Here is a 12,848-nt window from a genome sequence, read left to right as displayed (position 1 = left end):
TTAACTGTGCCTTTCTTCTCCACCACTTTTTATGTTCTCTCTAATCCTGTTTATCTTTATTTCCATCTCATTTTGCTAGCTTTTCTCATTTCTGCTCTCTTTCCCTTATATGTTTACCTCACTGTGTATTTTACCTTATAATTCCCCAAAATTTACTTCTTAATTTAGAATAGATTTTATTTTTTTCCCACTTCTTTCATGAGTTTTGCCAGCTTTGGGTCATCAGCTCCTACTGTTTTATCAACCACTCCCAAGTTCTTGCACTTGTGTCTTGCAGTTATCATTCATCAAAGCAATTACTTCATTGTGTCCTTATAAAAATTCACAGCAGAATGTTAGGACAAATTTTTTAGCTTCTCCTTGGCAACATGTTATGGCATGTGTTCTTTAACAATTGGTACATTTTGCTGCTCTTCTGTCTTTCCCTATATTATCTTTGTATTAATAATGTGGCTGTTCTTTTTTTTAGCACTCATAATTAACCAAGTTAGATTTTTCTCATCTAGGTTCCTGGGGAAAGGAGAAGGGGAAATAGCCATCTGGGATTTACAAAGTTTTGGTTGTCTCTGCTGTTACAGAGGTAGACTGCGTTTTGTAATCATCACTCCTCTGTTTAACTTTGTGTAGCCCACCATTACTTCCAATGGGACAAATCCAAGGGGGCTTTTGTCACCAGTGCTACTCACTGCAGTTCCCACACTGACTGATGAAAATAAGATGTATATGATTTACAAATCAAGACAAGTAATTCAGCTGCAGGAAGCACGTTTTTTGTTTTGTTTTGTTTTGTTTTGTTTTGTTTTGTTTTGGCGTGTGCGTGGGGGTGTGGCTGTGAGATTAGCCACAACTGAGTCCTCTACACATACTGGGCTTCATCCTTTTCTTTCTTTGCTGCTACAGCCCAGATTCAGTTTCTGAATGGCTCTAACCAAGGGAAAGAGCCTTTACATTTCACAGCAAAACTCTCACTTTCAAGAATTATATTTATCTTAAAGCTTTCTAAGATTATATGCCATTGGGCCCACTCTCTGCTCTTCTTTTTCTTCTGTGACTTCTGGTGATCTCAGCAGTTTGGGCATCTCATACACACGTTTTGAAAACTAAGGGTTATCTATCTCCTGATTTGACTAAAAAGAGAATTTGCAGGGCTTTTTTGTTTTAATTCTCCTTGTTGGTTGGTGTATGCTTCAGAAGGAGAAAGGGAAAGTTGCTAATTTTTGTCATCGCCTTCATTCCAGACTCTGTTCATATATTCAGCCCTACTAATTATATGTATTATATAGTCCATACATAACTTTTCAGAAGTCTCTGCAACCTTAAAGACACTTATTACTTTCTATTTTTCCCACTGATACAAGCAGATGTTAATTTTAAAAAGTGAAATCTCATCAAAATGTTCACTGGCCTAAAAAATGTCCATTGTTTCCTTTTACAAAAAAATGTTACTCTTTTCCCTAAATTCTCTCTTTTAAGAAGTCATATAAGAACTGGCTACAAGCGTAGTCTAATAATCTGTATTATTTTTCTCATAACCTTGTTAATGTCTTTAATTGATAAATATTTCTTCTTTGGCCTTCAAATGTATCATCATCATCATTATAACATTCTTTCCTAGTGATAAAGCACTTGCTGGCTCATTAGACTCTGAGCGTCACAAAGGCACATTTACCAATTTTCCCTGTGGTATCCCCTGAACCTAACCTACCGCCAAAGGGTGACTATTAAATGTGTTCAATAAATAGAGGAATGATATTTTTTGCTAACCATTCTCTGGCACCTGTGCAATATTTGTTTAAAAATAGTTTCAAACTTTCTGATTTCAGACAGTTGCAATGTGAGAACTTGCTTTCAACTAATTCAAAGGGTCAGTGTAATGAAACTTTTTATTTTGCTTATTTGGCTTCCCATCTTGTAACACTTAATATAGTATGACACCAACGAATATGTAGGAGAAAGATTATGAAAGGGAGAAAATGCTGTGGTACAGGTGACAGAAAAGTTTTCACCCAGCCTGAGACTCTAAATTGAAATCCAGTTCCTCCAGCAAGAGAACTAGAATGTTCTTCCATCTTTACCACCCTGCTGACTTTTGTCTCAGGTGGGCCATGTGATTGGGGAGTAGGAGTTAGAACTCATTTTTCAGTACTCGAAATGTCATCCTTTCTCTTGGCATTAAGGCATTTTAGTTAGCATTGTTTCTCTACCTTTTTACAATCATAAAATGAGACTCTACGAATATTGCTAATACAGTTTTGAAATCAAACAGAGGAGGGAAACAGCACAAATTCTCAAAGACAAATCACGTTAGCAAAGGAGAATTGTAGAATTTCCTAAACAAAAATGAGGAAATGAAGATTTAATTCTTGGTAACCACTCCTTGCACAAGGAGCCACCAGTATGAGAAAAAGAAATTTACTGCTCCTGGCTATAATACGGTCACAGCTGAGAAGACTTAGGGTCAAATAAGCTGCAGGTCTTCACCAACCATTTTCTCCCTATGGTCTTCTGTGAAAGAATAGAATGTGGTGAATTCACGTGGTGCAATGTGGAACATCTGGAGACAGTGACACATGTCATTTAAAGTTGAGGTGTATTAGAAGAATTTGATACCTGTTCCCTTAATGAGGAGGAATAATCTTATTCAGATTATCAGGTAGATATGAATACAAATATTTCCACTAGGAAAGATTCTAGCGAGTTGAAAATACATAAACCATCGAGTAATACTTTATTATTAACATTTTTTCTCATGTGAATTACATGGGAAGAGCTAGCGGCATTTTATCAACATTTGGGTATGCTTTGTTGAATTAAAAATGCTTCTCCATACTGCACCATTCCCAATAGTGCACCTACTTTAATGTAAGTGCGTTTGTTATATAAGGCATACTTAACTGAAATAAAATGCCTAATTTATTTATTCTAAAGGTTGGGATCCATTTGATTTTTTAAAAAAGTGACTCTTAAGTAATAGAAAGACTACTAAAATAAAAATACAAAAACACATTATGTTATTTGAGGAGCGTTTACTACTCTCTGCCCCAGAGAGAGTTATATCTTTTACACAAATAACCTTTTTACTCCGCCTACCTCAACTACCAAGTGAAGATTTCGAATCAAAAAATGTTTTGGGAAAATCAGTCAATAATGCAGCGATTATTCTCACATTTACTGAAAGTGTGGATTCACCCCTACTCTATCTTGTAAGTGTATAGGCGCTAAATACAGTATCTATTTTTATGGGAGTCTCCGTAGTTTGCCAGTAAACAGGACTGAATCATAGTCTAATAAAGCCCCCCCCAAAAAAAAAAATCCACGACAGGAAAGCCAGGACAACCCTAGAAGAACTGGCGTGAAAACGAAAAGCTCTGCAATTATAGGATTGAGGAATACTTGATTAAACGTGTTAAATCCTGTCCCGGTTTACTAGGATGTTGGGGGAAAAGAAAGAGAAAAACCAAGACATAAGGTAATAGACTACCATGGTCCTAGGCAATCGGGTCATAGAACATTAGCTCGCTCGCTCTCTCTCTTTCTCTCTCTCTTTTCTCTCTTTGTTTTTACCTCGTTAGATGGTCAACCAGGCGGCAAACAAACACTGTCACCTCTGCCCGGGCAACAGCTCCACGGGGCTGGCGACAGTGGCCTACAATGAGCTCCCTGCCAGCGCCTTCCGAAGAGCGTCCAGGGAAGCAGACAACAATAGGGGGACGACACAGATGTCACAGATACACAGTCATGATCATAATCTGACCAGAAAGGGCAGAGGAGAGCCAGGGCCCGCAAATCCCTGCATGGGAGCCGCCGCAGTGGAGCGGTAGGCTGTGCGACCGCGTACAGGTGCCTCCGGCCGGTGGCGCCGAGAGCTGTCGCGGCCGCCTCCTGGGCTCAACGGCCGTAGCAGCGTGCAAAGGGCCCCGCTGCCGCTGAGCCCGGGTAACCCCGAAGCCTGCGCCCGGAAAGGAAGAGCTCCTGGAAAGGGCGCGAAGCGGGAAGAAGTGGGAGACAGGGAGGGGAGGGGGAGGGGGAGGGGAAGACACCCATCTCCTCCTGGATTTCTCCTCCCCGAGCTCTGCTGGTGGGTACCTTTGATGGGTGCGTGCGCGCCTCACTCCCTCGTTCCCTCCCTCCCTCCTCTTCACCCTGGGTGATCATCTCCCCTTCTTCCCACTCTCTCTCCCTCCCGCCCTCCCAGCCGCGTGCCTCCTCCCCTCCCCCTCTCCTCCCTCCCCCTCCCGCGGCAGCAGCGGCTTTAGCGGAGCCGGAGATGGGCAGAGAGCGCGCGCGGCGCAGCAGCTCGCGATCCGAGGCTCTCCCTGCCCGCAGCCACCCGCGCTCCCGCCGCCGCGCTTGCCGTCCCCGAGCCCCCGGGCTTCGGTCCCGCGCCTCGGAGAGCCGCGCGCTGTCCGGCCCTGCCTGCCGCGCAGCCTTCGCGCGCGCCTGCCCGGCGCTCTGCTCCCAGGACCGGTGAGTAGCCTGGAGGGCGCAGCGGGGCGGGCGCCTGGGCTGAGAGCGGAGACAACAGCTGGGCTTGACGAGGCACCCCACACACGTGCTGTGATTCCTCAACCTTTGGGTTGGGGCGCTCGGGAAGGCGCTGCTCCCTCGTCCCCGAGGGGCTGTTTGATTTCAACTCCACCTGCTGGCCACCTGAACCCCTCTCCCTCCGAAGCAACTCGGGGTCTCGCCTCACTTCCAGCTCCCAAACTAGCAGCGGTGGTGTACGGTCCCGACCCTCCCTCCCATCAGCCCAGACCGGGTCCCCCCTCTCCTCGCAGACCCCGCATTTCCCCTTTCCGATTTCCCGCTCCTGCCAGTCCGCAAACGCCCGCAGCCGCTCCTCTTCACCGGGTCTCGCACCGACAAAGCCCTCTCCACCAAGTCCGCCCCTGACCCACCTTCCCTCCGTCCCCAAAGCCTGGCTCTTCGGCCCCCCTGGTCCCGCGGCATCCCTTCGCGGAGCAAACGGTCCTCCCAGTGAATCTGACCTCAGTCCCTCGACACCAGGGTGCCTCGCCAGGGTCTCTGACAGTCACCTCAGGAAACTGACAGACACGCGCTGATCTTGGCTTGTGTACAGTTACTTTGTGTGTTTCTCAGCATCTGGGCTGTTTAGGGTATAATAAAGCATGAACAAAGACAAAAATAAACCTTTTGCGACTAAACTTTTTGTTGTTTTAAAGAGTACAGCCGTTGACATCAGTTACATTCATTGTGTTCATTTGGAGGTTTCTTAGCTAGTAACAAGGACCTCCCCAATTACCTGTTTTTTCCGGAACGGGTCTTCGTTCCAGATTGAGAATCATGCACGGGACTGGTTGATGAATTTCCTTTAGCAACAACACCATCGAAAGCTCAGAAACTCTTAAGAAGCTTTTTCTTGAAAATAGAGTAGCAACAATCTTACCCTCTGAAATCTTTGATTTGCAATAAGCCAAAGCCCTTATTTTCCTTGAGATGTAGTGGCTAACACAAGCATACATTAGGATGGGAAAAAGACCTAAAAAACTCCTGCACTATCTTGGTGTTTGGCTGTGTAGTATCTTAGCACCCCGTCTTTCTGTAGAAGTTTTCTTCCGGCAGTAGTCTTTTCTTTTGAAACCGTGTTTAACGTTTTCGTATTTCTAATTGGCTTGAGAGAAAGAAGGGAGTTGTGTTCAGTGAATGAATGTGAGCAAGGGAGATGAAGGAACGAGTGAGCACAGGCAGAAATCATTTAAATACTGAAATTTGTACTCCTGTTTTCCCATGTATGGAAATCTTAAAAATAAAACTATCCTCATGCAATTTATGATTTAGTTTCTTAATGATGTGGTAAAATTGTATTAACTTCAGCACATTTTCTAGAACCCTTAAGTCATAGGGCTTTCTAAGCAATACAGATAATTGTTTCAGAAACATATGTCAAGAAACTTTAAAAGGTGCCCCATTTGAGTATGTAGTGTGTGAATATAAATTTCCTGGTAATAGTGTTATTCTTATTTTAATTTTTTTTAAGGAAATGGAGATTGAATTGTCATTTTTGCTCTTCCGGATGATGAAGAGATATGTATGCTTCCTCACCTTAAGTGGGCAAGTCTGTGCCTATGTAAGAAACAGAGAGGGGAAGTTGAGCAGTTAACTAGAGAATTTGTCTAGTAGGGATTGCCTTCAAATCATGCCCGCTCCAATGTCAAGATTTTAAAATTTTTGTTTTAACTCAAACTGTACTCGAGCCTTTCTTTCTCTCTCTCAACATGTGTAGACATAGGCAGAAATGCATTCAGCAAATTACTGACAAGGATGGTTTGGGAAATGTGGGGAACTGCATCTGAAGTCAGGAGGGGCTATGAGTTTTAACTTTATTGTCGGTTTTCTACATTCAGAAATTTTAACTGGAAAAATTGTATGCTTCACTAAGAAGAATATTCAAAGCCAAGTATTTAGCCGTACAATTACTGCAAATAGTCACTTTGGTCATATCAGGTAGTTAGATAATAGGTAAATTATGAGATGAATTGAAAGATCATTTAAAATTTTTACTTAAATGTCTTTATACTTTGGACAATAGTGGAGTACTCACTATGTGTAATATGTCCTAAGTTGTGAATAAGTATTAGAAAGAATACGCTCAGATTGAACAAAAGAGAAAGCAAGGATCAATGCTGACTTTGATCAGTTATTGCCTGTAATTGTGTAAATGATGAGTTCAAGACAGTATGTGCTCACATAATTATATGTCATATTCTAAACAATGTCAGAAAAAGTCTCTTTTCTTTTGTAAGGATATAAGCATGTATACATGTAATGTTAAAGTAGTCTCAGAATTATCTATCAGAATGTAAATAATTAATCTGCCGTAAATCATGGCAGGGAGTTTTGTTAGGAACTCTTGGTGAGCTAGGGCTCAAGATCTGCCTAACTCTGATGTCTCTGTCATTATCAACGGCCTGCAAAACACCAACTGTGGCACTTGGGAGGGAAGGTAGACAAATATTTGAATGATGTATCTTGGACTATGGACTTGTAGGTTATAATGCTCATAACTATATGCCACGTAGAGGATGGGATAGGTCTACATTAAATGTTTACAGTGGTAAAGGGTAATTTTTTTATCTTAATCATTTTATGTGACTTAACCGATAAATACAAAAGAAGGTTTGTAAAACCTTTGGCAATATGGTAAACTTTAAAGCACTTATTATATTTATTGATATAGCAAACTTCAAAGCATTTATTTCTATTTCATTCCCTTATGATGTTTCTTGGAACAGGAATATATACATTTGCACCGATAAATGCTAAGGCTTTAAATTTACAATTACCCTATTTGTGGAAAATTACTCCAATTAAATAAAAAAGTTCTTTTATTCTTACAATTTAAAATATATTCAAAATAACATTTTTATAGCAGCCAAAACCTTTAACCAAAAATTCAGAACTGTAGTCTCCTAAGTTTAACAATATGGCCACATTTTAATATAATTATCTTGATTATTAACACTGGAAAAATATAGCATGGGTCCTAAAACAAGGCAGACTAGCAACTGGTTTAGTTCTTCCTTCTGGGCACCCAGAACTTTTTCCTTGAGTATTTTTATTTTATTTGTTCAAACACACACAACTGCTTCAGTGTTAAAGGAAGTTTAAATGGTCTTTGGGTACTTAATATTGGTAATGCTTTCTAAGATTTAAGAACTCCGATGATGAGAATCAGAAGATGATTTGGTACAGAGTAATTTAAAAGTGTGGAAATGATATAGATGACTTCACCAACAGACTGCTATTAGTTGAATGTTTCATGTGAAATCATTTTTTAGCGTGTGTGTGATGAAGGGGTGGGCTGAGTAAGGGAAATCAGGCAAGAAGAGAGAAATAAAAAGGATGAGAAACCTCGAGTGCTTGCTGAAATTCTTTATTCCAGTAAAAGTAATTAAATGCAAGTTCCATTATTCTGGTATTTGAGATAACAGCTGTTTTCCAACTTGAATATTAAGAAATGTCTTTTTATTTACAGCAATAAAAATACAATTTAAAAAAATAAAGTGATACACTGATCTTTTTCAGTAAAACACGGGGTTTGTAGGCAAACTATTTTATGCAAACTAATTGACCTAAATAAAATTCTTGACATATTTAAGAACAAAATCTTGAAGGAAGGAAAACACACACACTCACATATACTTGAATTTTCAACATTTGGTAAAGAGACAAGCCGTTTACTGCCTTACAAAGGCAAGAAGATTCAATGTAGGGTCCCTGAGATTTTCATAGCTTAATGTATCAGTCTCATGTTTTCCTATTTATATTTGTTGGTGTATTGTTCAATTTTTACTGACTGTATTATTCTTATTTATAAATCCAGAAACGTTTTAAATATTTTAAAATGCTTCAAATTTTATGAACTCAAAATAATCTGCAAATTGTACTTGTAAACATTATATTATTATATAAGTGTTTATAAATGGCTTTGTTTTCTATCTTCATTGTATAATGGGAAGAATATTACAAAAACATTCTCAAAGAGCAGACAAACAAAATGAATATTTCAAAACTAACATGATGATTCAACCAAAGTTTTATAACAATGCTATCACTTTCTTAAGATCAAAGTTCATGTATAATTAAAATTCCCACAGGAAAGAAACATTTAGATTCTATAATTTTACATAGAGTGGTGTGAAAATCATTTTTATTTCTTTACCTGTAAATGAAGTCCTTTGCATTCTTAGTAGAAGAAATCACAGAACTTTAGGCATTGATTAGAAGATAAAGAGGGAATTCTGTTTCCTTTATATTACTAATAATTTACACAAGGTTCTTTAAAATTTTTTTTTACTTTTCTAAAAAAATGTTGTTCAGTTACAGTTGTCCTCATTTCCCTCACCCTGCTGCTCTCCCCTGCCCCATCCAACCCTGGCTCCCAAAGACAGTCCCCACCCCATTGTCCTTGACCATGGGTTCTTTGTACATGTTCCTTGATTTGGCCTTTTACCTTCTTTACCCCATTATTTCCCTCCTACCTCTCTTCTGGTCACTGTCAGTTTGTTCTTTATTTCCATGTCTCTGGGTTTTTGGGTTTTTTTTTTATGCTCTTTTGCTTGTTTTGTTAGGTTCCACTTATTGGTGAAATCACATGGTATTTGTCTTTGCCTGCCTGGCTTATTTCACTTAGCATAATGATCTCCGGTTCCATCCATGTTGTCGTGAAAGGGAGGAATTCTTTCTTTCTTTCTCTCTGATGCATAGTATTTTCATTGTATAAATGTACCAGTTTTTTGATCCACTTATTTACTGATGGGCGCTTAGGCTGTTTTCAGCACTTGGCTATTGTAAGTAATTCTGCTATGAACATTGGGGTGCATAGGTTCTTTTGAATTGGTGTTTCAGGATTCTTAGAGTAGCAGTGGAATTGGGAGGTAAAAAGGCAGATCCATTTTTAGTTTTTTGAGGAAATTCCATACTGTTTTCCACAGTGACTGCACCAGGTTCTTAAGTATTTAGTAGGAACAGAATTAAAATTCAGGTCTTCTGCCTCCGTGCTGTATGTCTTTGTGTAAAATAAATATCAGTTTTACCACTTAGTTTATTTTGATAATGTAATAAGTGAGAGATCAATTTCAGTATTAAAGAAAAGTGGAAATGAAATAAAATAAAAATCTGTGCCTTCCTCAGGAAATGCCTAGTCCTGAAACCGTCATACTTGAAAGTAATCTTTTTTATGCTCACTCTTTCTCACCTTCGGGTTAAGGTTGGGGAATATTTTACAAATTTAACTGTCATTGGTTCACTGTAAATATCTTTGCATAGTATTTATGATATATTCTTCACAGATATAGTATCAATTTTTTTCATAATAACTGTATATTATGGACACTTCCATTTTAACTTTCAATAGTTGATTCAAAAGTAGTCCTTAAAACAGATTTTGGCTTCTGTAAGCAAAATAGTGAAAATAAACTGTTTCTTATAATTTCATGTCTATGTATATTTAATCTTTTTGTCACCAAAAAGAAAGTTTGTGTATCCATGGTTGGTGTGTGTGTGCATGTCTGTGTGTCATCGTAGTCTGTGAATAGATCAGGTTGCAGGGGAGGTAAATTTGTTTCATAAATTCCAACTTCACAATGAAAAATCCTGGCACTTTCAACATTCTCTTCCCTGATGGCTAGGCAGATAGTGAAACTGAATGACTAAATCAATGGGGAACCACATCATTAATGGGTAAAAAATAAACTTTCTAATGTATTCTTGGCCTTGGGGACTCATCAGTGTCATCGCTTGTTAAAGAGTAACATGATAATATACATTGATATCCGTATGGAAGAACACTACATTAAGTGTGTCTGTGTTGATGGAAGTTAGGGGGCTCTGTGATCTCAGACTGCTGTGTGGCTGCTTCAAAAGCGGAAGAGGAAACCTTGTCTTAGGAAGTGACCTTTTTTAAACCAGTTAAGATGCAGACTTAACTGAAAGGAGAAATACATCTCTAAGGCTCCCATAACCTAATTTCTTTGAAGGGTAATTCAGTTTCCACTTATTGAGGGCCCCCTACCCAGCAAGATCTGAAGTGGTGACTACAGACCCCAGGATGAATATGATAAGTCCTGACCTCAAGCAGCTTACAGCGTAATTGCAGAGACAGATCAGAACAAACAGAAAGGAGTGATGGGACACCAGCTGGCATTAATCTAGGGCAGCCACCGTGCTACTGAATCTCCAGAAAGTAATAGAAAAGACGACAACTTGCTCTTAGTATGCTTGCCAAAATGGTATGGCATGACTACGTTTTGGCACAGAAATAATCTTCTTTAAAATAGAATATGTTTACATTGCTTTCCATATTAACTCTGACAAATTTTTTGACACAGCAGGGATCTATTATTATGAATTGATATAGAATGTCCCACACTAATGAAACTAATAATTATTAAGTTGTTATAGGTCATAGGGTGATTTTCAAAGAAAATATAATTTATTTTGCAGTTTTAAAATAAGTTTGAAATATCAATTTTGTCTTTTAAGAAACCTAAATTTTTAAGGTACATTCCTACATTCAAAGATAATGTACAGAAGAGGGAGGAAATGAAGGCAGCAAACATTATTTGTAATATCTTCAACAATTAAAAGTTTATCAACTAGCCCTGGCTGGTGTAGCTCAGTGGATTGAGCGTGGGCCTGCGAACCAGACAATCGCGGTTCGATTCCCAGTCAGGGCACATAACCTGGGTTGCAGACCAGTTCCCTGCAGGCCAGTTCCCAGCAGGGGACGCACGAAAGGCAACCATACGTTGATGTTTCTCTCCCTCTCTCCTTCTCTTCCCCTCTAAAGATAAATAAATAAAATCTTTAAAAAAAAGTTTATCAACTGCTTTAACTAAATATATTTCAATTTAAACAGGTAATTTTAAATCACTGTATTCCATTTACTCTGATAACAAGTATTTATTGAGTGGGTATGATTATATGATACTAAGAGACATAGGGCTGTTAATGATAATGATAATGATGGCTTCAGTGCCTTGACCTATAGGAGACAACTAGTTCAACAGCCCATCCCTGCTGACTTACAAGACCTAGGCAGGGTCTTCAATAATTGATTTATTATTTATGACTTCTAAGTGAAGCATGAATAATTGATTCTAGTCCTCGCTTTGGAGAGGCTGCTTGAGGGCAGCCAATCTAACTTGTCTTATTTGTCCACATTGACAGCCCTGTGGCATTTGTCTGCCCCACTGAATGGCAAGAAATTGTTACAGAAATGCAAGTGGGAAAGATAGGCAGAGGTGTCGATAGGGATTGCACATGGGAAATGCAGAAGCTGAGAACATCCCCTGCTATTTCTGATAACATTGCTTGCGTAGACTAAGGGGACTATAGATCAAGTCATAGTCAGAGCTGTCTGGCAGGGAACAGCAGATTCAACAGAAAGTTAAATTTAAGACCCTGCAACAGTTTGGGAGAACCATTTTTTTAAGTGAAACTGAGATGCCACGGGAGCGAGGAGCTTGAGAAAGTCAAGCAAGGGCCTGACTATAACATTTTCGTTTGATAAGTGACTCTGCAGGACCCTTTCTCACACATTGTTAGTTACTGAGTCTGACTTGACCCACCCCAAAATGAAAATGGTAGGCCAGACAGCCATAAAATCTCCACAGGTAAGGAATTTGGACAAGAGCTCAGTAGCAAGCTAATAATTGTTTCTCAAAAGATGTGTACCAGGTAGGAGTGTACCCTCTGTGTTAGAAAGGTGACCAGTCCATTACCACAAAGGAAAGCTGGCAGTGATGGTTCTCTCCCTTTTCCAGAGTTTAGTTGCAGAGACTTATATCTCACAGGTTCATTAGGGATGTGGGACCCCAGATGTAGAGAGCATGCTATATCTTACTGGACAGCTTCAAACAGTGTGCATTGGCTAGGACCTCAGTCACAAGATGCTAATTTTTGGATTAGCTAAAATGAAGATGTAAGTAGAATGTCTAAGTAAGGCACGTATTGTCTTTGGTACCCAAAGATTCCCATAAGGTGCTGGGCCTTTTGTTGTTGTTGTTTTAAGTTGATTAGACAGCAGTGTTTCTTTGACTGCTGGAGAGGGATTGGATACTGCAAATCTGCCCATATAGTCCCAAGAAAATTTATTTGACAAGCAAAGCCCTGATTTTTCCGGGTTTATCAACCACCTTGGCTGGTGGAAGAATGATAACACCATAGTCAAGCCATGGCTAATGGAAGCTTTTGACTTTGTCATCAACAGCTTATCATGATATGATTAAAACTTTGTACAATGGAGGATAGAGTCACTTATACTACCCACCTGCCTGATGGCAAATTGCAGAGGAATTTAGCTACCCCTGCAGATAAGGTGTAGT

The sequence above is a fragment of the Artibeus jamaicensis genome, unplaced genomic scaffold, assembly GCF_021234435.1.
Source record: "Artibeus jamaicensis isolate MK-2021 breed Jamaican fruit bat unplaced genomic scaffold, CSHL_Jam_final contig_387, whole genome shotgun sequence".
NCBI lineage: Eukaryota > Metazoa > Chordata > Mammalia > Chiroptera > Phyllostomidae > Artibeus > Artibeus jamaicensis.
This window is presented reverse-complemented; position numbering follows the sequence as displayed.